The 26,013-nt window shown below is 38.9% G+C and overlaps 1 protein-coding gene across 15 annotated transcripts in view; it reads right to left on the bottom strand.

The window, feature by feature from the left end:
- The window catches only part of ZBTB20 (zinc finger and BTB domain containing 20), a 622,933-nt gene that overhangs the window by 406,820 nt on the left and 190,100 nt on the right, over positions 1-26,013 (bottom strand). For 9 of the 15 annotated variants that reach the window (XM_081004316.1, XM_081004304.1, XM_081004314.1 and 6 more), the window contains exon 2: positions 4,283-4,342. The gene's annotated coding sequence lies outside the window, so the exon portion shown is untranslated. The remainder of the gene's footprint in view (positions 1-4,282; positions 4,343-26,013) is intronic. The other 6 variants (XM_081004319.1, XM_081004318.1, XM_081004307.1 and 3 more) reach the window with 1 other exon arrangement.

Genomic DNA, 26,013 nt, shown 5'->3' with positions numbered 1-26,013 from the left:
TTTAATTTGAAGGTTAAGTGCATGCTTAAATATCTGTCATTAAAATCAACAGGACTTAAAAGTGCTTGCAATTGCACAAATAACAGCAGAAAAGATTCCCTGATGTAATCCCCCCACCCCGCGCCCTCTTTGACCTTATTTATTTATTTATTTAACTCCCTACCATTCACCATGAGGTCCCAGGGTGGGTTAGAACAACAAACAGATGAGACAATGTAAAAATAGATTAAAATCACTACAATTTTAAAACAAACTGTTCTAAAATGGAACAAAGCAATATGTGTTCAGCAAAGGTGATGGGAATTGATGCCTCATCCTCATATCCAAGGGTGTACATCCTGCCAGGTTACCCCAACATAAACCAATGCATATACAGTACAGTGAAAAAGAAAATAAACATTAGACAAGCAAGACCTGCAACAAAATGTTGCAGCGTGAAGTGCCGTAGTTCAGAATTCCAGGCACTCTATTCCATTATGCCTCCCAATCCATGGTTTTCCATTTTTCCTCCCAACTGTCAGTGAATATTTCACAGTCACCAAGCACTCCCAGTTTCATCAGGTTGCTTGGGTTTTATTCCCTCTGAAGATTTTTGTACTTTTGTAAACTTTGAGGTTCCCCAAGTCTGACGATACCTTCCTTGTGTAGCCTTTTTGGCTACATAAACAATGAACCCCCCCCCCAAAAAAAATATTGGAAATACTCTATATGATATATGTGCATGGAAGAAAGCAAATTTTAAAAAGGAAACACACTGAAATTTGAAAAGGTACAGTGAAAGCAAAGTGCTGTCAATTAAAAACTCACACCATACAGTAAGACCAAATTAACCATAGTGGATGAAGGTTACAGCAAAAGATATAACTGATTTCTCCTATTATTCAGCATATAGTGGAATATATGGATTTATAGATAATCAAAGTTAGGATAACATTTCACGGAACTCCTCACTTTTTTTGTTTCTCCTCATTTAAAATCTTGCTCACAACCCTGCCCAATATCCCATCCAATTTTTATATTTGGCTTCTGCACCATATGATTTAATGGGTACACAAACAGGCAGCTCATCCTTATACTTTTTGTTGGAGGAAATATAAATAAAAGAAAGGGAAAGGGAAAGGAGATTGGTTGATATTAATGGTCTCTTGTTTTTGTTTTTCTTTAAAGAAGTTAGTAAAAACAGAAATGTAGCTGAGGCAATAAATACACTTCCAACTTTTAAAATATCTCCATATTTTAAACTTGAAGCTGTAAAAGTCCTGTCTGTCCATTTGATTGTACTCATTAAGGCTCCTTTAATTAACAGTATAGGAAATTAAACACAAAGTAAGACCCATAAAAATTAAACTGAAAAAGCATGTGGAATTAGGAGTTTGCATTTTCCATCCCCGCAGGCTTGAAAGCTTGAAAGTCATGGAAAAGGTTGATTAGAAGAGTCGGGAAAACTAGACACCTTCTTCCCTAAACACTCACATGACAGCTATCTCCTAGCATTCAGCATACATTGCAGCTCAATATTACACACAGATTTATAGTTTCCCTGCAGTTTCCTCTCTCTGCTTCTGCTATATGAATTCTCAAGCCCCACAGCCCCACTCCAGTAATTACGTCCAAATAAAGGAAAGGGAATGAAAGACGAGAAAGAGGTTTAACAGTTTTACACTATCCTGAGCAAGCTTGGTGCCAAATTGGTGAGCTGCTGGAGTTTCAAATGCACATTACTGCAGGAGTTTGATTTAAAGATAGCTGACAGTTTTAACATTCTGCACTTGAATGTACTGTTCGTGGATACAAAAAAAAAGTGAATCTCTTACACAGTTAAATCAAAATAATGTTCAGTACAACTAAATAAAAATAGCTGGGCTGTGGAATTCTAAGAAATTATAAACAAGAGTCCAACTCCTTCATATCAACACATAATTCAGGTGCTAGAGGTGGACCTTAAGGTTTCACTGGCATCTAGGATCATTGGGATGTTGTTTTATTTAAATGGGACTTCAGAAAATTTCATTCCTAGGGCTACATTTAGTAGGCATAAACCTACTAAAGAGCAGTTCTTAATTATTTGTTTTCAAGCAGTGTTACAACCAATACTTTAGCTAATTAATGTTCTTCTCTGCACCACTTGGCAAAAATGAACAAAAAATGTGCTCTTATCTACTGCTAGCTATGCTTCCCACCTTTATAAAAATACAAAGGGAGATAAATTATACATACATACCATTTTAAACATTTCTAAGCCATCCTTCAACAAAAGACAATTCATAAAACAATATATAACACAAGAATAAATAAAAAATGTTCCTAACAACCTATGAACGGATTGTGCATTTTGATATTAGCAATGGATATTATTATTTTGCTTACAAACTCACACACATTTTTTTCAGTGATGACTAATAAAGCTGATCCATGGCTTTCAATAGATTGACATAAAATAAAGTAAGGGTGGCCTCTTACTTGAGGACAGGGGGCTGACTTTCTAGACTGAAGGATGCTGCCGATGCAAGTATTGTGTTTGCCTAAATTCATCATTTCGTATTTCAAAGGCAAAATGGAGGAGAGGCTGAATACATAAAAGGCTACATTTGCACAAAACACTAAACCACGGTTTAGCGGTGCTAAGTCCATCCACAAGAAAGAGCCCAAACAAAGCCTTGGACTCATATACTCCTTCCACAAGGCACAAGAAGGCAGAGGATCCCACACGGAAAGGCAGGAAGAGCTTGTACTGAGCTACTAGTCCTGAGAAGGGTTAGAAATTAACTCTGCCTTTGGTCAACTCCCCCTTTTGGAGAAGTGGAATTTCTAGAGAGTAAATCCTCTGGCCTGAACAAGGGTGGTTTTCCTGCACTTCACAACCTCCCACTTAGTGTGCTCCTCACGCTACTGGACTGGTGAGACAGTGTGGGAGGCACTTCATTTTGAAGGCTCAGGAAACCACAAAACTCGGTCAGCCTAGGTGTCCTGGCCACTGCAGGACTATGGGGTCTTGAAAAGGGAGAGGCACGTGAGCCTCAGGCTTTGCCCAGGCTCCTCCCTGCTCATTCACGCAGTACTAAACTGTGGTTCCACATTATATGTGAGCTAGGGTTCGTATGTCTTATATATATTTATGTAAGAGAAGAGTAAACTGAAATGAACTGGGGGAGTAGGTGAAATCCATTGATTTCAGTGGATTTATGCTTGACCAACATAATTTACATCACATTTCCAGTGCAAGCTGTCATATTAGTTCAATCCCTATTCTATAAATGCCTCCAGTATTCAAAATTTAAGTTATTTCTATTAGTAAACACATTCTATTGAAGAAAGAAACAAAAAAACGAATGCTTAAAAATTGGAGTTGTAGCAGTGTGGGAGACATTTAACAAAATTTTGCAACGCTACAAATAATTTAAAAATCACCTGTCCAAGATTCAGTACTCCAAATAACTTCTGAAACATGTATAATTACACCATACAGGAAACTAGCAAGGTCTGCTGCTTTTAATTCTGTGATTATAATGGAATAATGGGCATATATGTTCAAGGGACTATGATGTCAGTGCTCATTTCAGACAGCATTACAATAATTTGAATGCTCTTATTTTTTAAATTATGATATTAAGAGTTTTTTTCTGACTTCATTCCATAGTCCTCATAGTGTGCCTTTTTTAAAGGTGAGGGCAAAGATCTCCACTACACTGCTAATACACTGAATAGGGGGCTGCTTTAAAAAGACAAGGACTGGGTCATATTTCTATGTCTTGGATTGACACAAAAAGATGACCCAAGGTCTCCTGATTTTTTGGGGGGGGGGGAGGAACTTTGATCATTACTACAGTCGTACCCTGGTTTTCGAACAGCCTAGTTCTTGAATGTTTTGGCTCCCAAACAATTGAAACCTGGAAGTGACTGTTTCAGATGGTTTCTGAACGTTCTTTAGGAAGCCAAATGTTTGGCGGGGCTTCCGATTGGCTGCAGGAGCCTCCTGCAGCCAATCGCAAGCCGTGCTTTTATTTTTGAAAATTTTGGAAGTCGAACGGACTTCCAGAATGGATTCCGTTCAACTTCCAAGGTACAACTGTATATTAATCCAGGGTGCATTGGGGAGAACTCTACCATCTTGAGATTAAGATTTTTGTGATCAGTCCCTGACATTTTAAAATGTCTCTGTACCCAATACACACAGTCTTTTCGAAAAACAAACAAACAAACCCTAACAGCACTATAACAACCACACAGCATTTAGAAGTTTTAATAACTTCTTAATTATTTTCAATATTCAAATTAATGTTACCTTTCTTCGTCGGATACCAAAGGGGGTAAAAGCAATTCCTAACACTTCTTTTCTGTGCTGCTGAAAAGAAAAGAAAAGACTTGTGTTTAGTGATCTTCTCGAACGTCTTTCATTTTCATAACATTCAAATGACTAAGCATTTAGCTGTAAGTAGGCACCTTATTGTGTATATACATCAACATATAGCCATCTGTTTAAATAAGACAAAACACCCAAACATTAACAGTTACAGTGCAGGTGATAAGCACGCAAGTATGACACTAATAGTCACCATACTGCCTTTATATTTTTTTTGGCGGGGGGGGGGAGAGAAATTACATATGGCATCACAATATGGAAGTGTCAATAGATCCATGTATAAAATTGCCACTCATTTTTCAGTAAAAGTGAGGTTTCTTTCTCTATTAAGAACAAAAGTAATTGCCTGCAATAATGAACATTTTATCACTCTCTCTTAGCCTAGAGATGCATTTATGAGGAATGTTGCAAGTAAATACTTTTAATAATTTAGGAGCTAAAAATTGCACATTTAAAAAAATCTATTTTAAAAAAGCCAAGAGTCTAATGCTTTTAGAATTTCTGTAAGTTCCAAATGGCTTTGTATTAACTGGTGAAACTTCAGAAATGTCTCAAGTGTGAACTTAAGAAGTTATTAGAAGTTTTTTTCTTTCATTCCGTAAGGATTATTATTTTAAAAGCACGCAGCCAAAAGTAAAAGGGTAAAATTATTATTTTTTAACTTTATTCTTTTGGAACTTACTTTCAGATAAAATTAATACAATCCTAATATATAAATTATGTTAGAAAATTTAAAGTAGGTCCTAAGTCAAGTCTATATAAAAGAGATTTTGCAGTGAGAAGCTTAGAATTACTCAGTAAGAACTGTTTTAGGTGTGCCATGGGTCCTGTTTGTGCTGAGTGGCCTTTTAAACAAGTTTTTTACTTTGAAAAGCAGACCCCATATCATCACAAACTACTTGTGAAACTCCTCAGTTTCAAAAATGTTTGCCATGCAGCATAGAAAAATGCTATTTGAGGAACACAAGTAGAACCCTTCCTTGAACACATTGTGAAATAACTGTGCCATTCTTTGGATCCAGACCTGTAGCTTTTCCAAGAAACTCCATTTAACTATTAGGCTCACAACTAATCCTTAAGTGGGAGGGTGGCCCCATCCAAAACATCTAACTCTGGAGTCATTACAATCCTCACCATGAATACCTTCTTTCTGCCCAGGCTGAACTTGAATGTGTTCTCTTCATCCAGCACAAAACTGCCTGAATAAACACATCCAGGCAATCTATTTACATACCTCGCAACTGTCCTGTTTTAAGCGGAACATCCCGAATTTACAGAAACACACACCCAGCTCCTGAGTCCATCCTGGGATGTCCCATTTTGGCTCCAGCGGGACCAAAAGACACACTTTTTTTGGTGCTACGTTCTCGCCTTCCGGAAGCAGCACTAGCTTCCGGATGGGGCAGGGTTGAGCCCCGAGGGAGGGAGCCAAGAGAGAGGAGATGGGGCCTGAGTGAGAGGGGATGGTCGAAGTCATGTCCTGATTTGCCTTACTGGAATGTTGGAGGATATGCATTTGCCACACCTGGATTGGAGGAAGTGGAACTATGTTCACTGTGACACTGAACTACAGATTTCTGACGATCTCTCTCAGCAATTTGATGAACAGCTTGGAAGACAAGACTAAGGCTGCATTCAGACATGGGTTTGGTTGTGTTGGGTTTATTGGTTATAATGATTGCAGTTCCGCCCCAATTTCTAGCCCGCCTTTTACATAGCACTACCATGGTGTAATGGAACTGTGGCTTTTTAAATCAATATACTGACACGTCACACTAAAATTTAAATGGTGGGAAAGGACTCTATGCCTTTATAGTCCTCCAAATTTCATAAATGTAAAACTGTCACAATTTTCCAAGGTAATGCAGTTGCAAAATGTATTTTTTTCCGGGAAACAAGGAACGCAGAAACGGGTGCTAAACTTCCACTAGATTCTACGAGATTTTCAGCAATGGTTTTTGCATCATGTGAAAGATCACATAAAATGCAAAAATGAACAGATAAAGAAACGAACTTAAGAACGAAATGCTGTCTGAATGCAGTCAAACCATGAAGCATTAAATATATCTATTCCCATAAGAGAGGAGCAGGACCACTGCAGCTGAGTGATCCCAACCCTAACTCACAGACTTAGAATGATACCATGGTTAAATGGTATTGAGGTCCAAAAGAAGGTCACATTTCCCTGTCATTTAAGGCAGTCTTTTCAGCTCCAAACCCAGGATGGAAAGCATAGAGCTTTTAATTCAAAACATGTATACAGATACACAATTTCAACATTATGCTCACTCAACTATATAACAGTTAGAAAATGTAATATAAAGATATGTCCGAAGCATTCAGATGTTTAACTTCAAAAAGTCTGAGATAGCTGATCATATCTAAATGTTGTCACCATGTACATATAAATGTATATTTAGATGTTAACCAAAATATTAGCTAACAAAAAAAATGATTTTTTTACTAAAGAAAGCAATACCAAGGCACACATAGGGAAAAAGAAAAATTAAATGGCACAGAAAGACTGTCAATATAAACAAGTTACATAACAAAAAAATGTTTACACATGCACCAGTCACAAGTTAGAGTAGACTTAACTTCAGAGAACTATTTTAGGCTCACCCAAAGGCTTGCAAAAGCCCAGCTTATCTTGCTCACTCCTTTCTTTGGATAACTGATAGCTGCCCCCATTTCACTTGACAAAGTGTCCTGGAAACTCCCTCAATTTCAAATGCATTTTCCCATGGGACACTGGAATACTGGAAAAATGTAAATGCATAGTGCAGATGGAGTCCTAGCGTTTCTTTAACACAAACGGAACCAACAGGCTAAATGGCACTTAAAAAACCAACACACCAAATAAAAACTTGCCTGGTTTTCTTTTCGTATTTTTTTTTTCATTTACTACTGCCAAAAATAAGGTTGAGTGGCGTAATTAAATGGCAAGTACTTCTGACCTTTACTTGCTACACTGATAAAAAGTTTTTTCAGCATACTGCAATTTGACCAAGAGAAATGGAGATAAGCTTAACCTTTCACTTCAAGTACTAATGTGTTATTTAAATTTGCCCTAGATATAAGTGAGATGCCACTATGGTTGTAAAGAGGTAGTTACAACTTTTTCTCTCCCCCATCACCATCCCTACCAAGCTTTATTAGAAGGCATAAAGAAGAGCACAATATGGTTCATATATCGACATATTACACACACACACACACACACACACACACACCTCAAAATAGTCCACATGTAACACAAATTTAGTTGGAACCAAAACACTGAAAATGTGTGTATCACAATAGGCAGAGCCTCACATCATGATTCACTCTGTGGCCATATTCAAACATTGTGAGAATCAAAACATAATAGTTTGGATTTGATAGCCTGCTTTATCACTACCAGGAGTCTCAAAGCGGCTCACATTCTCCTTTCCCTTCCTCCCCCACAACAAACACTCTGTGAGGTGAGTGAGGCTGAGAGACTTCAAAGAAGTGTGACTGGCCCAAGGTCACCCAGCAGCTGCACGTGGAGGAGCGGAGACGCGAACCCAGTTCCTCAGATTACGAGTCTATCGCTCTTAACCACTACACCTCACTGGCTCTAAATCTAGTTGAATTATGGGCTGTGGATTATACGACTGTTAAATTGTCCCCACTGCTTGCCCACACTTCCGTTTGCCCTGCCACTTTCCTCCAGGAAAACCTGAAGTTTACCACTGAATTGGACCAAATAGCAATCGGGTTTTCCCTGGGGAAAGCTGTGGGGCAAAAAAAAACCACTCAGCCCTGTGCTCTTTAGGCGCAGAACAAGCAAAAGTGTGGATGAGGCCTTACACAGTACACAAGGCAGCATGGTGTACAAGACACAAACACAAAACATGTTAAGTCTCTTCTCATAAACTACTGCTCTTCAAACTCGAAACATACTGATGACCAACATTCAGTCCCCACTGAATTATTTCAATTTCTTTTGGTATAGTTAGCCATAAATTGTTACCAAATTAGCCAGGGATTAAAAAAAAAAAAGTCAAAAGGTACAAAATCTGAATAGCAAAAGGAAGTTTTCTAAGTGACACTTCCTACAACCAACACCACAGCAACAATCTGAGCCATTTGTGGGACATTTTATTTATAAACATTAAATTGACAGCATATCAATGCAAGATGTACCATGGTAGATGCTGGGCATGAGGTCCTGTATACCTGAAGGAGCGTCTCTACTCCCATCGTTCAGACCGGACACTGAAATCCACAACCAAGGGCCTTCTGGCGGTTCCCTCTTTGAGAGAAGTGAGGTTACAGGGAACCAGGCAGAGGGCCTTCTCAGTAGTGGCACCCACCCTGTGGAACACCCTCCCTTCAGATGTGAAGGAAATAAGCAGCTATCTTCTTTAAAAGACATCTGAAGGCAGCCCTGTTTAGAGAAGTTTTTAATATTTAATGCTGTATTGTTTTTAACACTTGATTGGAAGCCACCCAGAGTGGCTGGGGATAATAATAATAATAATAATAATAATAATAATAATAATTAGACCTTCAAATGGAATCAGGGCTTTTTTGTGAAAGTACTCACTGGTAGAGTACCAGCACCTCTTTTTTTTTTTCTTTTTTGCTGCCCACAGCTGCCATTTTGTCCTGGCACCCATGACATTTTAATCAATATGAGAGTACCAATATCTAATTCCCCCGCCCCACCTCCCAAAAAAGCACTAGCTGCGGTAACGTAGAAATGTGGAATTTGCTCCTTCTAAATATCTATCTTCATGCTTTCTGTGCAACCTTCAAAAACTACTTCAATACAGTTAAAAAAAAATTCAAAACATGCTTTCAAAGACCTAGTTTGGTAGCTCTTCCCTTAAAACACACACATGCGTTTTAAAGGGGGGAGGAGAGAGTATTTTGTCAAAGGTTTTATTCTAATTTTGTTGCATTATGTGTATCATTGTAGCACAGTAGCAGTGTAGAGAGAGCAAGAGAAACACACAAGAAAGGCCTGCATTTTGAGGTAGAAATTGTGTGAAGGGGGAAACTAACATTTTCCCTGGTAAGCTGCAATTTCACATTCAGCCTGTCAACAGTAACTGAAAGTTATTAGGTGTTACATATCAAATTAGTTGACAGTTTATCTGTGTCTAGTTAGCCGGGGAGAAGGGGGGCGGGGTTGGAATATTTACATGGCAAAATCAAACTGGCCTTAGTTGACCCCCTGGTATTTGTAGGTATAGCATAAAAAGCAAGCTTTAAATGGAGTATGTAGAACAAACCACCTTTCAGCCTCAAAGAGAAGTGCCAAATTGCCACAGATGGAAACACAGTACAGCTTTTGTTGATGAGGGGGTATCATTCACTCATGCTATCAGTCCTGGATTACCCTAGCACAGCCAGAAGGGATAAAGACAGAATACTCTGTTATCCTAGGGCCTTTTTGAAAACTTAATCCTATATCTACATAGCAAAACTGATAAGAGACACAATTCTGACTCTATTAAGATTAATGGAAATTTGTTATTGTTTTTCCAGTGAGGTAGTATTTCACTTATTTGTTACATTAGTGTTCTGCCTTTCCTCCTAGGGGCTCAGTACAGCGCGAGTTCCCAGCAAATTTCTCATCCAGCTTCTGGTGAGGCCTAGTCCTTTTTTGCTTCAGACAGTGAAGATATTCAACATATTCTTAATTTATTTTATGTTGTCTTTCTACACAGAAAATTCACAAGTATCTCTCATCGTGAAATTTCCTTTAGTATGTTCATTGTGGCGTTTAACGTTAACTTTTTATAACACAATAACATCTAAAAAATCAATAAATTCTACTTTATGTGGGACTGAATGTATTATTAATAAGTGTATTATTAAAATCAGTAAGATGGCGGTGGTTGTGTTGTTGTTATTTTTTTTTTAAAGCCATTCTTGTGATCAGAGTCAAGGGTGAAAAGGTTCTATCAGCTCTCCGTTCTAGCTAAATGAGTGGGAGAAATAACATTTTCATGACAATGCAGAGCTAGTGAGGTTCAGTTCTTATATCCCCCTTTCCACTCTCTCCTCTTGTGGAAGAAGATTCGTTAACTTAAAAATCAGCACACATGAGGCAGAAATAAATAAAATAAAATAAAAATCTAAAGTCTATAAAAAGTACACAGACCAACCTGCTTAATTATTAACAGGTAAACACGTCGCATCCTGAATTATTTACTTAATCTTTTTCAACTACAAACCTCAGACTTTTAGAGCATGAAATACGTGCTTTCTTTAAGAATGCAAAACAATTCCTTTAGAAAAGCATTATACACACACACACACACACACACACACACAGCATTTTTGTTAACTCCACGCTGCCACTGTCCAAGTTTCTACTTCAGCGTGTTTTGAGGCACAGAAGTAAGCATTGTTCAAGTATCCAACATTTGCAAGTGCCACTTGCTCTGCATACCAAACTTGTTTTGCAAGTGCATCATTCTTTCAGTACAGCCATCATTACACTATATTTCTGCAGAATGCAAAAGTATATTTTGAAGTAGTAATTTCCTTAAGAAGCTATATGGGGGGGAAGCTAGTAAAGGTCAGAAACAGATGTTGTACAATAACAACTGAAGGAAATATGTATTGCAGTAGTTATTGTAGTACTTCAAATGCACAACTGGAAAATGTGTGAGGGATCCTTATTGAAGGTGGGACATTTTCTGTTCTCAAAGGTTCTGTTTCGCAGAAAGGGAAGCAGGAATTCATTTTAAAAACCTTAAAAAGCTTAAAAATCATTAGAAAATGCTTCACCAATGAAGGGCATGCACCCTGATATATTCTCTCTCATAACAACAACAACTTTATTATTTATACACCACCATCTGCGCAGGCTCAAGTATACACAAAAACATAATAAAACATCAAACATTTAAAATTTCCTGATACAGAGCTGCCTTCAGATGTCTTCTAAAAGTTGTGTAGTTCTTTACCTCCTTGACACCTGATGAGAGAGCATTCTACAGGGAGGGCACCACTGCCGAGAAGGCCCTCTGCCTGGTTCCCTGCAACTTCACTTCTTGCAGTGAGGGAACCGCTAGAAGACCCTCAGAGGTGGACCTCAGCATAAACTGGTTCTTATATTCCTAATATTCTGTGTCAGACCAACTAGCTCAGCACTGTTGACACAGAGACACATGGCTCACATGGCTCACCAGGGTTCAAGGCAGGAAGGGCTCATTTCCCAGCCTTGCCTGGAGTCACCAGGGATTGAACCTGGGACCTTTGCGTGCAAGGCATGTGCTCTACCACCTTGCCACAGACCTTAGTAAGAACACTTGTGTTCATTCTGAAAATATTTGGGAAATGTTGAAGAATGTACTCTTCATAGTAACAGTGTTCACTGGATATTCTGCTCTGCACAGGCAACAGAACAGGCGTGCTCAGGCACATGTGAGTTCTGTATCCATTCACTAGGCAAACTATGCCCCAGTGTTCCTATGAACATTGCCACATATGTTCAATCCCTGACTATTATTGTGCTGAGAACAGAAGTTCTGCAAGGGACTTCTTGTCACATTCACTTGAACACAAATAGAACCCTTTGCATGAGTGGGAGCCCAGATAAAGCATGATCCCCAATCACACAAGGTTGGAAAGTGAAGGGGGTCACAATATGCACAACACTATTGGGTTGGAGCTTGCCATCTTCTGTCCCCTTCCATCCACACTTTAATCATGTGCATGTCCATGCGAATGAGCGAACATTAACTAAAGAGGTGAAATAATCCTAAAGCCACAAAATGGAATGTGCCACTAAAGACTCTGGGGGAATGAGCACCATTTTGAAATGCTTCCTTCATGTAGAACCAAACCCATACAAAGCAAAACCATTCCATTCAAACAGAAAGTTATGGCATCGGGGAGAATATTAAGGTGAAGAAGCTTTAAACAAAAAAGAAGTGACCCCTATATATACTATGGGGTGGTACAACCAGAGGGTTCTACTACCTCTTTCTGCTTCAAGAGCAGTGCTTGGGGACATATCCTCAAATATAAAACTCTGTATGTCAAAATAACTAATATTTTAAATGTTAAATGATAATTACTACAGGTAATCCAGATGCTATATTCACACACTGTGGTGGCGCATTAAGGTTTTGGTTTTCTTAAAGGAAGCTGTTGTGATTATACAAGCCAGTTCAGAACAATGTCAAAGAGAATGCAGAGAATTTGCTGTCTCCAAGATTGGTTTGCCATGTTATAAATTGTTTCAGGGTTCAAAAGTTTCATTGGCTCCTCCATAACCTGTCTGGGATTTAATGTATTCAGGAGAGGTACCGTATTTTTCACTCTATAAGACACACCAGACCACAAAACACACTTAGTTTTTGGAGAAGGAAAACAGGGAAAAAAAATTCTGAATCTCAGAAGCCAGAACAGCAAGAGGGATCACTGTGCAGTGAAAGCAGCAATCCCTCTTGCTGTTCTGGTTTCTGGGATAGCTGCGCAGCCTACATTCTCTCCATAAGATGCACACACATTTCCCCTTACTTTTTAGAAGGGAAAAAGTGAGTCTTACAGAGCAAAAAATATGGTACTTCTTTTTGTTCACTGTGAGTAGTCATGCGGTAGGGGCACATGAAAAGTGCTTTGGTCCAAGGGTTCCACAAACCATACAGGAAGCAACAGAACAATAAGCAAGGTAAATATTTTTATTTTATGAAAGTTACAGCATGCAAACATTTTAGTATCTGCAGGTTTGCACCCCCTAAACTGATGCTCTGAGTGTTCAATCCTGCTTTCTAAAGACATCAGCTGTGTGAGAGCCGATCCAGCTACATTTCTACCAGACCCACACCGTCATATATGACGTCAATACTGGGGCACATGTCTGTATGTGTTTTAGGAAAAGGGCCTGGTGGGCCAAATTTGGCCTCATGGGTCGGCGGTTCAAAAACATAAGACAAATAATGGTCTACAACAGTCCAAGCAAATCATTTGAGAGTTCAAATCTGGTACGAGTTATATCAGAACATCAAAAGTCCTTATTCATCAATTCTAGCTCACTCTAAACAGGAGCTCTCTAAGTCAAGTCCAGCTCCTAGATATGAGCCTGTGAGAGGTTCAAAAGGAGTATTGTTATCAAATGGGAGAAAGATGTTTGGATGTCGTGGGTCCAATGGTACCCTAGGCAAGTACCTATTCATTCATTCATTTATACATTTATACATTTCTATACTACCCTTCATCTGAGGATCACAGGGCTGTTTACAATATAAAGTAAAGTGCCTGAGCTTGTTCAATGTCCCACTGATTTACAATTTCTCCCTCTCACTGTAGCCCCTCAAACTGCATCCAATGCCATTTCAGAGGGTCCCCCAACCAGCAAAGGAATAGCTTTGAGGGGAGTGCAGAGGACTGCAGAGGAGAGGAAGGATCAGGAATTCCCCACTGAACAAATTGATTTCCACTTGCATTTGTTTGCTCCAATGCTAACAGATATCTTGTGGCATAAGGTTTACAATAAATCCAGTATAAATCCAGTTATTTTTGCTGCAACCAACAAGGTGCCCCTCTGAAAGTTGCCATAAATTAATTGATTGTGATCATGTTTATTGCAGGGGAAAGTGGTGTCAGATTGGCATTTAGGCTGCAAACTTATGCCTGCTTACTTGGAACTAAACTCTACTGACCTCAGTGGGAGGTACTTAAAATGCAGGGGATTGGGCTGTCACTTTAATTAATTCCCTTCTTAATTCACTTTTGTGTCATTTAAGACTGGAAAGGATGTGCATGTGTCAGCAGCACAAAACCTGAACTTTACATTAATAGGAAAAAATTACTGAGACTGCATATATGAATATTATTAATAAATAAATAAATGGCATTTTGGAAAGACAGAGGATCAAAATAGCTTGTCTTAAACAAGTAGATAGGGGGAAATAAAAAATATGAACAACAAACAGCATAATAAAATCAGGAAACTTGAATATATCTTTAAAATATAATCTCAAGTCCATGTGTGCTTAACACCACAATAATATTGAATTGGTGAGCCTTGCAAATATTTTTCGTGGGTGCACTCATTTTTTTTTAGTATAAGCAAATGAAGATTTTGTTATTTCTGAAATTTCATTGCAACCAATATAGAGCAGGGTAAGACATTTTAGCACTCTTGCCACATACGTCATGGGAAACAGTTCACTGGAGAGCGCACAATGGTATACTGCAGCTTTCACTCACAATAACCCATTTTCTCACTTCTAAAGGAGATCTATTTGTCCTTCTAGACATGAGCAGACTATTATTCCTGAAGTGCCAAACTCTGAGTGCATGTGCAAAGCTCTCTCCTCTACTCTCAATTGTTGGCAAAAAACAAAAAAAAAGCAACGGTTAGGTACATGCTCAAAGCATTCAGGTCAGGGATTACAGAAAAGCCATTGAGCGTGCTGCATTAACTTGAACTTCATGTTCTTGTCACAAGCCTGTTAGTAACTGGAGTTGAGCAAACTGGGTAGAAAGGCCACTTCGAGCCACCTCACATGATTCACTTTCTATTAAATCTATTTATTTCATGTCCAGGGTAAGGTACTAGGGGCTCTACAGACATTTCCTATCACATCAGACACTACAGCAAGTATCAAAGGATAATCTCCATGGTTTATAAAGGGAGATTTTATCCCTCTCAACTGTCCACGGGACATCTTATATGCTTCATTCAATGCTCAAAAACAGACTACTGTGAAAAGAAGGCCCTTTTACACAATAGGTGGAATTTAAATACACACACACACACACATATGGGGGATTCCATATCAGTCAGGAAGCTGATGGCATTGAAAACCCCCCTCAAATATGATAAAATATAACCTTATAGAATTCTAGAAAATTGCCATACAGATTTAACACCAGAATGCACCTTTCAGAAATAAGTAGTATGTGGAAAGGAGTGAGCCAAAGTTGATTTATAAATATCAACTTTGTATATTTTGGTATGTCTTTCTAGATTTATTTTTTTAAAAAAGACAATAGCTATGCTTTTTGCTACATATTTTGTATTTCATATTTTCTGTTAAAATTTCAATTACAGGCAGATGAAGGCAGGTTAAAGAGGGTGTTGATATTCTAAATTCAATTACTTTATATTGTAATGGAAACTAGTTTCTTTTGGTGCCTGTAGTTTATAATCTAGATAAAACAAATCTATGCTAAGGAAACCCAGATTCTGCACCAAGATTTCTGCATCTTGAATAAATTAATTCATATAACTGTCTGGAACTATGCATAATGCTAAAACTCCCCCAAATAAGGACACCCCCCCCAAAAAAAAATACCATGAGTGCTGCTGGCTCAGCCATAATGCCAATCTGGTATGCTGGTTTGCTTCCTCTCAGCGCAACACAGCATGGAGAGGGGTGGTGTGATTTGAACAGCATATACCAGCACACTTCCTTGTTCACAGTAAGTTATAGTTTGCTGAGCCTGTGGTTTGCCATGACATATGAGCGGGGCCTCAGTGATGAAGCCTTGACCCTTAGCTTGAATTCTCAATAGGATGCTGAATTCTGCACACAACACAGTATTGTACATATTTTATCTTATGCAACTGTTGTTTAAAACGTTTTCGATTTTGTATAATATATATAAAAAACCTTTTGCAAAGTATAGAACACTTATCTGTAAAGAACAGCTCGTTTCTGTGCACAGAAAACAGTTCTCCCTGCTGAAAATAGCCCTTGGAAATCGGTTAACAACAGAAGAACAAGGATGAATTCTATTTAATGCACACATTTGTGCTCAGTATTCTTCTCAGTATTTTGCACATAAACTTCATAGCAAACAGAGCCAAAACACAGATGAGGAACAAACCTTTTGTGCCAATGCAAAATTTTAATGGTAGAGTAAACCACAAACTTAAGATAAGGTGTTTCCTTCACAATGCAATGTAAATTAAAAAAACAACTCATGGATACAAAGGAGAAGAAAAACAATAGATACAAATAACATAAAAACCTTTTATTCAACTTTTTGTCGTTAGAGGAATCTAAATGAACAGGAACATATATCTTTATTATGAACACAATAATTGCCCACAAGAATACTGTGGGTAGCAGCAGCTCAATTGTGTACTGAATTGTAAAACTACAACACTGGGATACCCAGTGTTAGAGGCATGTTTTGGTTTGCCAGAGGAACCGTTCCTACTTTCATCAATGGGATTTTACTGATTTCGTCAAGAGCTACAAGTCTCAGATATTTGTTATAGAAAGTCGTATGTCTCCGTAAATCTCAGAGCTCGATTGCATAGGAGGAAACAAAAGCAGCAACAACCCACAGTTGAAATGTGGTTGCGATAGTGTGGTTAAAAAGCTTTGGCCAGGATTTGCTGTAACTGTATCTCTACATCTGGTCCCACACATGCCAATTACTTAAGAACGCCTGTGAGATACTTACGTGGATTATTAAACGGCCTTTTAGTAGCAGAGGTGGATTCAGGACACTGACACTTTTGAACTCTGTATATGCAATTGGACTCTGACATTTCATTTGGGTATTTTAAGCACTAGATGTCATTGTACTTTGTAGACCTATATTAACATGTTTAATGTAACAGATGGGGAACTTGTTTATTAAAGTAAACAGGCAGTCAGAAGACAGGTTTGCAGGGGAACGGTGCTTTCTATTGGGAATGACACACAAATATTTTTGCACATTTCAAAATACACATAAACTGTAGCAGGCATATATGAAAGTGACTGGAATTACAGTACCAAGTAGAGTCAGAATGTTCAAGTTATTTGTAGATACCCAAACCAGTATGCACCCTCTTGCATGCTGCATTCCTTTATTACTATTGGAATCAGTTCCTCTCTGGTTCCTTCTCCTCTTCACTCAGCTGAAAAGCCAAGAGCCATGTCCCACTATACGTGTCACTGCTTGGAATTTCCTTTGGAAAGGAAGTAAGTACAGTGGTACCTCAGGTTAAGTACTTAATTCGTTCTGGAGGTCCGTTCTTAACCTGAAACTGTTCTTAACCTGAAGCACCACTTTAGCTAATGGGGCCTCCCGCTGCCACCAGAGCACGATTTCTGTTCTTATCCTGAAGCAAAGTTCTTAACCTGAAGCACTATTTCTGGGTTAGCGGAGTCTGTAACCTGAAGCGTATGTAACCCGAGGTACCACTGTATTGGATTTTCCATTCAAAGTGCTAAATCCACTCCTACTCCTACTCCTCTCTCTAGCATGCCACCTTACACTGCCTCGGGTTAATGGTCATTGTCCCATAATTCAGCGAAACGAGAAGCATTAAGCAACTGAGGGTAATAGAAGGGGAAACAAATATCAACATTACAGCTTCTCCCAGGCCTGCACCATCACAGTATTCTTAGACAAGTGCTGGGTCTCTGGCCGGGCCCACCATCACATGACAGGCACTGACAGGAGTATCAGCACCTGGGCAATGGGGATTGTTGGTGCCCCTGCCATGTGAATTTCCCCACAATACAGTGTGATGCATGAGCACTGCATGGAAACCAACATGGCAGCTAGTGAATCCAGGTGCTTAGGCCTAGTGCTCCTTTCAGTGCTGCTTCCGCCACTCAAGTACTTACCCTGCATTATGCTAATTTTCTCACAATACAATACATGTGTTGTGGGCATTGCATTGTGGATAAATGAGTGTGGTGGCAATGCTGGCTGAGTACCTGTGCGCGTCTGAACTGCATGATGACCACCGCTTCCCTAATGCTACCTGCTGTTTCCTAATAAGTCCACCAGGGCTATGGGGAGAGCCAAGGGCTTGTTGCTCATATTGTGGGGCGGGAGGTGGGGAAACACAAAGGCACATTGTCAAGGGTACCCCAAGACCTGTGGCTGACCCCAGCTCCTCTCCTCACTCCGAGTAAATGGCCTTCTGCCAGCCATTGGCCCTTGCATGCATTCAAACCCAAAGCTACGTTCGGTCAGGCATGTTTAAATATTGTAACTTGTAGCTGACTGGTACTCCATAAGAGTGCACCTGTAAAGTACAAGTTCAGGGAGGAAAGAGAAGGCAATACTCATGGAGCAGGTGGTGTACTTTCTGTTTCAATGGATGTTTTTAATCTCAAGGCTGTTCTGAAGCTAAGTCCAGGGTCTAATTTAACTCAAGGCTCAGTTCTGAAAGTAGCATGCACTATCTGCTTGGTAAATTTATTATTTTGGCAAAGCTTTTATCTCCAGACCTAGAATTATTTTGTAGTGCCTGGAGGCACTCTAAGTGTCAACTGTGCACTGTATGTCAGTACAGTGGTACCTCAGGTTAAGGATTTAATTCGTTCCGGAGGTCCGTTCTTAACCAGAAACTGTTCTTAACCTGAAGCACCACTTTAGCTAATGGGGCCTCCCGCTGCCGCCGCGCTGCCGGAGCACGATTTCTCTTCTCATCCAGAAGCAAAGTTCTTAACCCGAAGCACTATATCTGGGTTAGTGGAGTCTGTAACCTGAAGCATATGTAACCCGAGGTACCACTGTATATGTGGATATTTTACAGCCAATGTTTGATACTGAAAACTGGTCATTGGGTCAGCGTGATGTGAAGAAGCATGAAGGGAAAGCTTGAATAAAAACGGCAAAACAGCATTTGGTTTTTTAATTAATGCTATAATATACTTACACATATTGATCTTCAGAATTACTGTCTCACTATGTATCAGTTGGCATAAAGTGCAGGTGAACTTGCCCCCGCCCCATTTCCTTTGAAGCAACATAACACACATTTAAGCAACCAATTGCAAGCCTGTTACCATTACTGGACAAAGGAAGCCCCCCAAGTGCGTTATATAGCAGTGTTCTAGATCTGTAATACTATTTGCAGGAGGAGAATAAAAAGACTAATAAGCATTATGCTGAAATCTAGGCCTAAAGGTAGCATTTAACATCATCTTTTAAAGATAGTTTAATAATGGAAATAAAATTAGTTCACACTGATCAGTAAAACCAATCAAACTGTGTTGATTGCAGCTATTATGCCTATGATCGCAGCATGGTTAAGGTCATAAATCAATCTACTACTCTACTCACTTGGCTATATGTAACTATGCATCCAAACCATGCTATTAACACACTTCTAAGCATAAGTTTGCAGGGGTATAAAAATTTCTCACTATGTAAGTTGCTAACAGGAACAACTTAGTGAACATATCTGCATTTGTTAAACTTTTTGCACAGTTCTCTTATGCGATCTTTTCCACACCATTTCAATCTCTCTTTCAGGGTATCAACCCACTTTATTTTGTGTTCCTGGTTGATATCCTTGCACACTTCCTTTGTGTGCTGCCTTTTCACAGATGATTTTTAGAGTATTTAGTAGCTCCTCTGATTACTTAATAATTCCTTTGATTTTTTTTCATTCCTTTTTTTCTTTGTGCCTAAAGTCAACTGTTCCTGAAAACTTAACTTATTATTAAAACAATTCGCAAGAAAGACAGATTAAAGGAAATGATGGAGCTAGATTTGTATAAACTTGGAGCTGGTGTACACTATATCTCAAATGTATTGCATGGGCAGGGCTTTCACCTTTTTATTTCCAGTTGTAGATTGAACACAGTAGTTACATGCTTATCATTCCTGCAACATGGCGCCAGAAGTATTCAGGAAGGGAAGGGTCATAGCTCAGTGCCAGAGCATCTGCACTGGATGCAAAAGGTCCCAGGGCTGCATCCCTGACACCTGTAGGTAAGGCTAAGAATATCCCCCGTCTGAAAACCTGGAGAGCTGCTGCCAGTTAGTGTAGACAATATTGAACAAAAGGGACCAGTGGTCTGACCTGGTATATAGCAGCTTCCTATGCTCATAGTCCCTCCCTTGTATTTCATGTTGCCAAAAAAAACCGCTAATTGTATTTCAAATCCTATTTACAAACATACAGTGGTACCTCGGGTTACATACACTTCAGGTTACAGACTCTGCTAACTCAGAAATAGTGCTTCAGGTTAAGAACTTTGCTTCAGGATGAGAACAGAAATTGGGCTCCAGCGGCACGGCAGCAGCGGGAGGCCCCATTAGCTAAAGTGGTGCTTCAGGTTAAGAACAGTTTCAGGTTAAGAACGGACCTCCGGAACGAATTAAGTACTTAACCCAAGGTACCACTGTATATGCACATATAGAACAAGCAGGCTACAAATCTACTTCCTCTAGTAAGAATGCAGTTTTATAGTTGGCGTTTTATTAGGTAGCAGTAATGTACTGTGCCCCACACCAAGTTTTCCTTCGCACTAGCTTCAACAAAACCTAATGTAAAAATGAGGATAGAAAATTGAATCTAACTGTTAAGAAATAGTAGGATTTAGTTCTAACTTCACCGGTGCTAAGGTCATCAAAGGATAACTGGCTCGTGTCTCTCTGTGATTTATGTGAAAAATGTGGTGGCCTTTATTTCATCCAGAACAGAGCAGGTCCAATCAGCTTCTATCTCTAGAAGGATCCCTATCTCAGACTCAACTCTTTGTTCAGCATCCAACATCTTAAGCAAAAAAGAAGAAAAAAGCAATGCACAAAGCCATTTAGCAGAGTTTAAAGAAATTGTTTGGGTTAAAAATTAACTTATGTGAAGTAATGCTGCCATTTGTGGACAAAGACAATTTCTGAAGTATTGTCTGAACAAACCAAAGCAGCCAAAAAAGTGGGGAAAGAAAATGTTTGCCTATTTGGCAATGTCTGAAGAACATTAGTATGAGTGGATGGATTTGAACATGTCAGGTTTTCTTGTTGGGTTCTGATGTTGTTCTGCTTTCTCAATCTCACAATATGGAAAATATATAACAGCACAAAAAATTGAGCATACCCAGAAGTAGATCAATTGCCTTTATAATAGAAAATTCTAAGGACAAAATGTTCCACCAGCAGATCAGATAGGGACCAAAGCCAAAAAAAATGGAATACATTCACTACCAATTTACTGCAGTCACCCATAAACTATTACAAGAACATTATGTATTGGGGTTCAAGCCAGCAAGCTATTAAAGAGGACTGCACTGATGTCCTCACTGCAACGCTATTGAAGCATTAATAAGTCCTCAGGGCATTGCATTTATGATGAAAGAGCCATCATCTAATCATATTTTCAAAAACATTTTGAAGGGACTATGCTCTGTCCCCAGGTTGGTTAGTTTTCTTGCTGCATCTACAAAGATCACAATCTTTTCATATTTCTGTTCAGCCAAAACAGATACACATATATATTCCACAGTAGATGATGCTAAGCAACATTGTTTTGCAGGCACAGGATGTACTCATTGTCCCGGTTTGCTTTCCATGCTAATCTCTTTCTCTCTGTCTAAACAAAGAGCATATGAAATGTGCACAGATTAAAAGAATATGCTCCAAAGGGTCATTTTGTAGTGTTTTGGAACTAAGGGACTCTTGTAAAGGTACTAAAAGTCGCTACGGGTGAGCAAGGAACGATTTCAACCAACAAATTTAAATACAGCTGAATGTGTGGGATAAAACATGTTGGAAGTTTAAATATATTAGTAACTAGCAGATTTTTATACTTCTTCATTCTACTTGAAGAAAACATTAAAATTCACAAGTATTACTTGCTCTTTTAAAAGACACTAATGAACAACTGGACGTTATGCCTAATCAGCTAATGCTTTCACATCAGCAACCAACATTCTCCCCTGGGTAATGAAGAACTGCTAAAATTGAGGGCACATGCCAAGTCATACCCTTAATGATACAGTACATGGATGGAAACTCCCTGTGTTTCATATTTCCTTTTGAGGTTTATATTACGGGGAATTGAAGGGGAAATGCAACTAAACTGTGAGCACTAAAGAGTTAAACTAAGCTAGCCATCCACGTCCCCCAAACACACACAAGGTAAGAATTCAGTTTGGGTTAAATCACACAGAATATGTGTTGATGTTCTCAGCTTCATCCCTAGTGAGCATATTTGTCCGCATTACAATAAATAAATAATCAGTTAATAGTTATGAATCACTAAGTGCTAAGTACTTTTTTCCCTATTACATAAGTGTCAGGCATGCACAAACTCCAACCCAATTTGGAAGAAGAAGAATACTGGGGACAGGAACAAAATTACATTGGCAACGTACTTCCCCCCCCCCCTTTTTCTTCAAATTTATGATTTTGTTCTGAAGCAAGGAAGAAATGTGGCATAGCTACAGCTCACCTACATTTTTTCATGGGCTGAAGAAATTGACTTTTCTATAAGGTATCATAATTTGTGTCCTAAAACAATTCAGCAGCACCATAAAACACACACACACAATAATTTCTGCAATAGCAAGGCTTTCTTGAATGCATTAGTGTAAGTTAGATAAACCTGATTCATCTGATTTAATACTCTTCGCAAAAGAAGTATCAAAGGTTACAATTCTAGGAACCAGGATACTAAAGACAGTGGGCAACAAAAGCAACTTGGAACTATTATGGATGAGTTTCTTTACTTGTGAGTGGGGGAAAAAGAAAAATAAATGCATCCCTTAGATAGCTCCAATCAAGTCCACTGTGTTTTTTCTATAATATCTTGATTAATGGAAGTGCGGTGTATTGCTTTTTAAATAGCTATGCTCATGCATTGTTGTTGTGTTATTTTACCTTGTGTGTAATTAGTTACATTCCAATCAAACTTACATTAAAAGCAATAAGCAGTAATTTCTACCTGTGCTGGTACACAGAACACCTGGGAGTCATTTTGCAGAATCTACAACTAAATCTCTCTTCATACTTTGCAATTTCACAGCAGGGCCCCAGGCTTTGCTGACATCACAGTAGCCAATAAGGTTTTCAGAGAAATGGGTCCCTTTTGACTTCTTGAACGAAAACAGTACCACAAGCTGGCACGTCAATATGTCAGGAAGTTGTTTTAGTGAGACCTATAGGAAACGGTGCCATCTCTCTCCTCCATTACTGGTAACTGGAAGGAAAATGTTCAAGGAGAAAAGGGTTTCGTTTTTAAAAAGCTTCCAGAGAATACTTGGACGTAACACATGCTGAATTATTGTTACTTTCTGCTTATGGTCTATTAGCATTGAACGGCTCCCGCTCCCCACACACAGAGAGGTTGTCTTGTGCTTAAGTTGCAACTCAAGAGATATGTCCAAACTATGTCCTCTGAGAACAAGCCTAAAACAATTTAACTATAAAAAATAAGTGTTATTAAAAAAATGGACTACAGCGCAACACAGAGACAAAATCTCACAACCGAGAAAAGCTTTACTTTCAATATTGGGGTAAACGAAATTCCCCTCCATCTGCTGTAAATATAGGTCATTTCAATAAGTAACGAAGAGGTCTGAGAATTTCCTGCTACCAGCAAAGTTATTCAGACATCTGTTAAAAGCCTGACTTGTTACAATGGGAGAAAAACTGGGAACTGCCTAGAACGTGCATTTAAAGTAATGCTCCCGTTTTACTGGAAATTTTAAATAGGTATCACCATTAACGAAAGCAATACATAAATTAAATACAGGCAAGAAATAATCCACAAGATAAAATAAAGAGTTTTGTTATAATTCCCTAGAATTGAGGCGGGGTGGGGGAGAGAAATTCTTGCTATAACAGCTCTGTTTAAACTTTGGCAGGCAGGAACAAGTTGGCAGAACACAACATGAAAAGAGTAAATATGTTTCATGGCATATATATAATTGAACATTCTTCAAATTCCTCAAATGGAAATGTCAATGCCATGGAAATCCTTGAAACGTGGATAGATAAGATAGATAAATGTAAATAAGCAAACCCAAATACCTTCTCCCACGACTCCACTAAAAAGCAAGAGAACAAACTAAAACATTTCTGCTTTAGAGTTCTTTTCCATAAATCACCTTTCCAGATGTTAAAAAATCAGCTAAAACCTCTTTGTGAAATATGTACCGCACTGGCCTCATACTAGCATGAACAATATGAGCTTCCCATCCACACATGAGGAGTCTTGCTGCAGTCAGGCAATAACTGAATCCAGCTCACTTTTGAAAACCAAGCAATATCAGTACTGAGCTGGGCTAGTTATACATAACTATAAGAAAGGGAGCCATGAATTGGGAAAACATCCCTACAGGAGTAACCTTGATGAGGTTTATCTACTTTTGAAAGTTTATGAGCATTCCCGCACTGAACTGTAGAAACATCGACACACACACAAAATTATATAAGCCTTTCTTGAGTTCGGTAGGTCATGCTTCATTATGTTACATGTACTAGCAATGGTAGCAAAACTATATTGCAGAAGAGCTTGAACGTTTTATGTGCAACTCAGTGGCATGATTCACATGTCATAACGTGCCAAACTATGACTTAATTGCAACTGTGTGAGCCGGCGGGGTAGGGGACTTCCAGAAAGAAACCTGCAGCTGCTCTGCTCCTTCGCGGTCCATTTTGGTGCTGATATAAGCCAAGGTTCTAATGGTTTAGCTCTCTCCAGAGCAACCACAAGCTGTAACCAAGGTTTACCCTAACTTTTAGGCAGTCCCATTGGTGCCCTCCAAGGTCCCCTCCTAGTTTTAAACTGAAGGTTTTAAATTTATAGTTTAAAACACTATTTTAAATTGTGTGGAGTTGCCTTGTTGTTTGGTTGAGAGTGTTGCCAGTTTTGGAGGGGATGTTGCCTGCTTTTTGTCTCTTTTTTCACCTTTTTGTGGGGTATATATAGGTGACTTGCAGGGAGCCCACAACAGTTTCTCAGATTTCTAGCCTGGGCCAAGTAAGTTGGGGATCCCGAGAGAGAGAGAGAGAGAGAGAGAGAGAGAGAGAATAAAAATCCTTCACAATAGTAAAGATTTCAAAATGATAATCATAAAAACTTTGAAAAACTGTAACCACATAAAGCCTAATTTTAATGTATAGAGTAAAATGATTTAAAGCTAAGTGTTATTTTCCATTACCGTGGTACCTCGGGTTAAGTACTTAATTCATTCCGGAGGTCCGTTCTTAACCTGAAACAGTTCTTAACCTGAAGCACCACTTTAGCTGATGAGGCCTCCTGCTGCCGCTGCGCTGCCGGAGCACGATTTCTGTTCTCATCCTGAAGCAAAGTTCTTAACCTGAAGCACTATTTTTGGGTTAGCGGAGTCTGTAACCTGAAGCGTATGTAACCTGAAGCGTATGTAACCCGAGGTATTAGAACAGAGATCACTGATACTCTATTTTGTAGTCTTTAAGACCGAGCACTGTGTACCTACACATACATGTTCACTAGAATGAGGCAGAAAAAAACAAAATCAAAACCTGACCTTCAATATCTTAAAATGCAATTTGATTGAATTTTCAAATGAACATCCAGGGCAGGTGTACATTTTTGAAATAGTAGTTCGATCTAAATAAACCTCCATTGCATTTTGAAGTCTATGAAGCCTATGTTACTTTGAACAAATAACTTTTTGCCTCACTGACAGTTAAGGAGAGTGTTAGGCCAGCAGGAAGGAACAAACCATTAGTCAAATACAGTCTACAAAGTTGGAAAACTCTGGTTAGTATAAACTTACTGTAATGAAAAAACAACATATCCTGACTACAGAAGACTTTTGAAGCAAGAAATGCAAGGTGCAGGTGTGGGAAAGAGATGATATAGACAGTTCTTTACACTACACTCCAGCAAAATGTCGTTACCTTGGACCAATACCAGCTTATTTTCCTAGTTTTGCATTCAGAGCCATTTACTGGAACGTGCTGGTTTTATTCCTCCACCC

This window comes from Podarcis pityusensis, assembly GCF_964106645.2.
Source record: "Podarcis pityusensis genome assembly, chromosome: 4".
In the NCBI taxonomy this organism is placed as follows: Eukaryota; Metazoa; Chordata; class Lepidosauria; order Squamata; family Lacertidae; genus Podarcis; species Podarcis pityusensis.
Note: the sequence above shows the minus strand (reverse complement) of the source record. Positions and strands in the feature narration are given on the sequence as shown.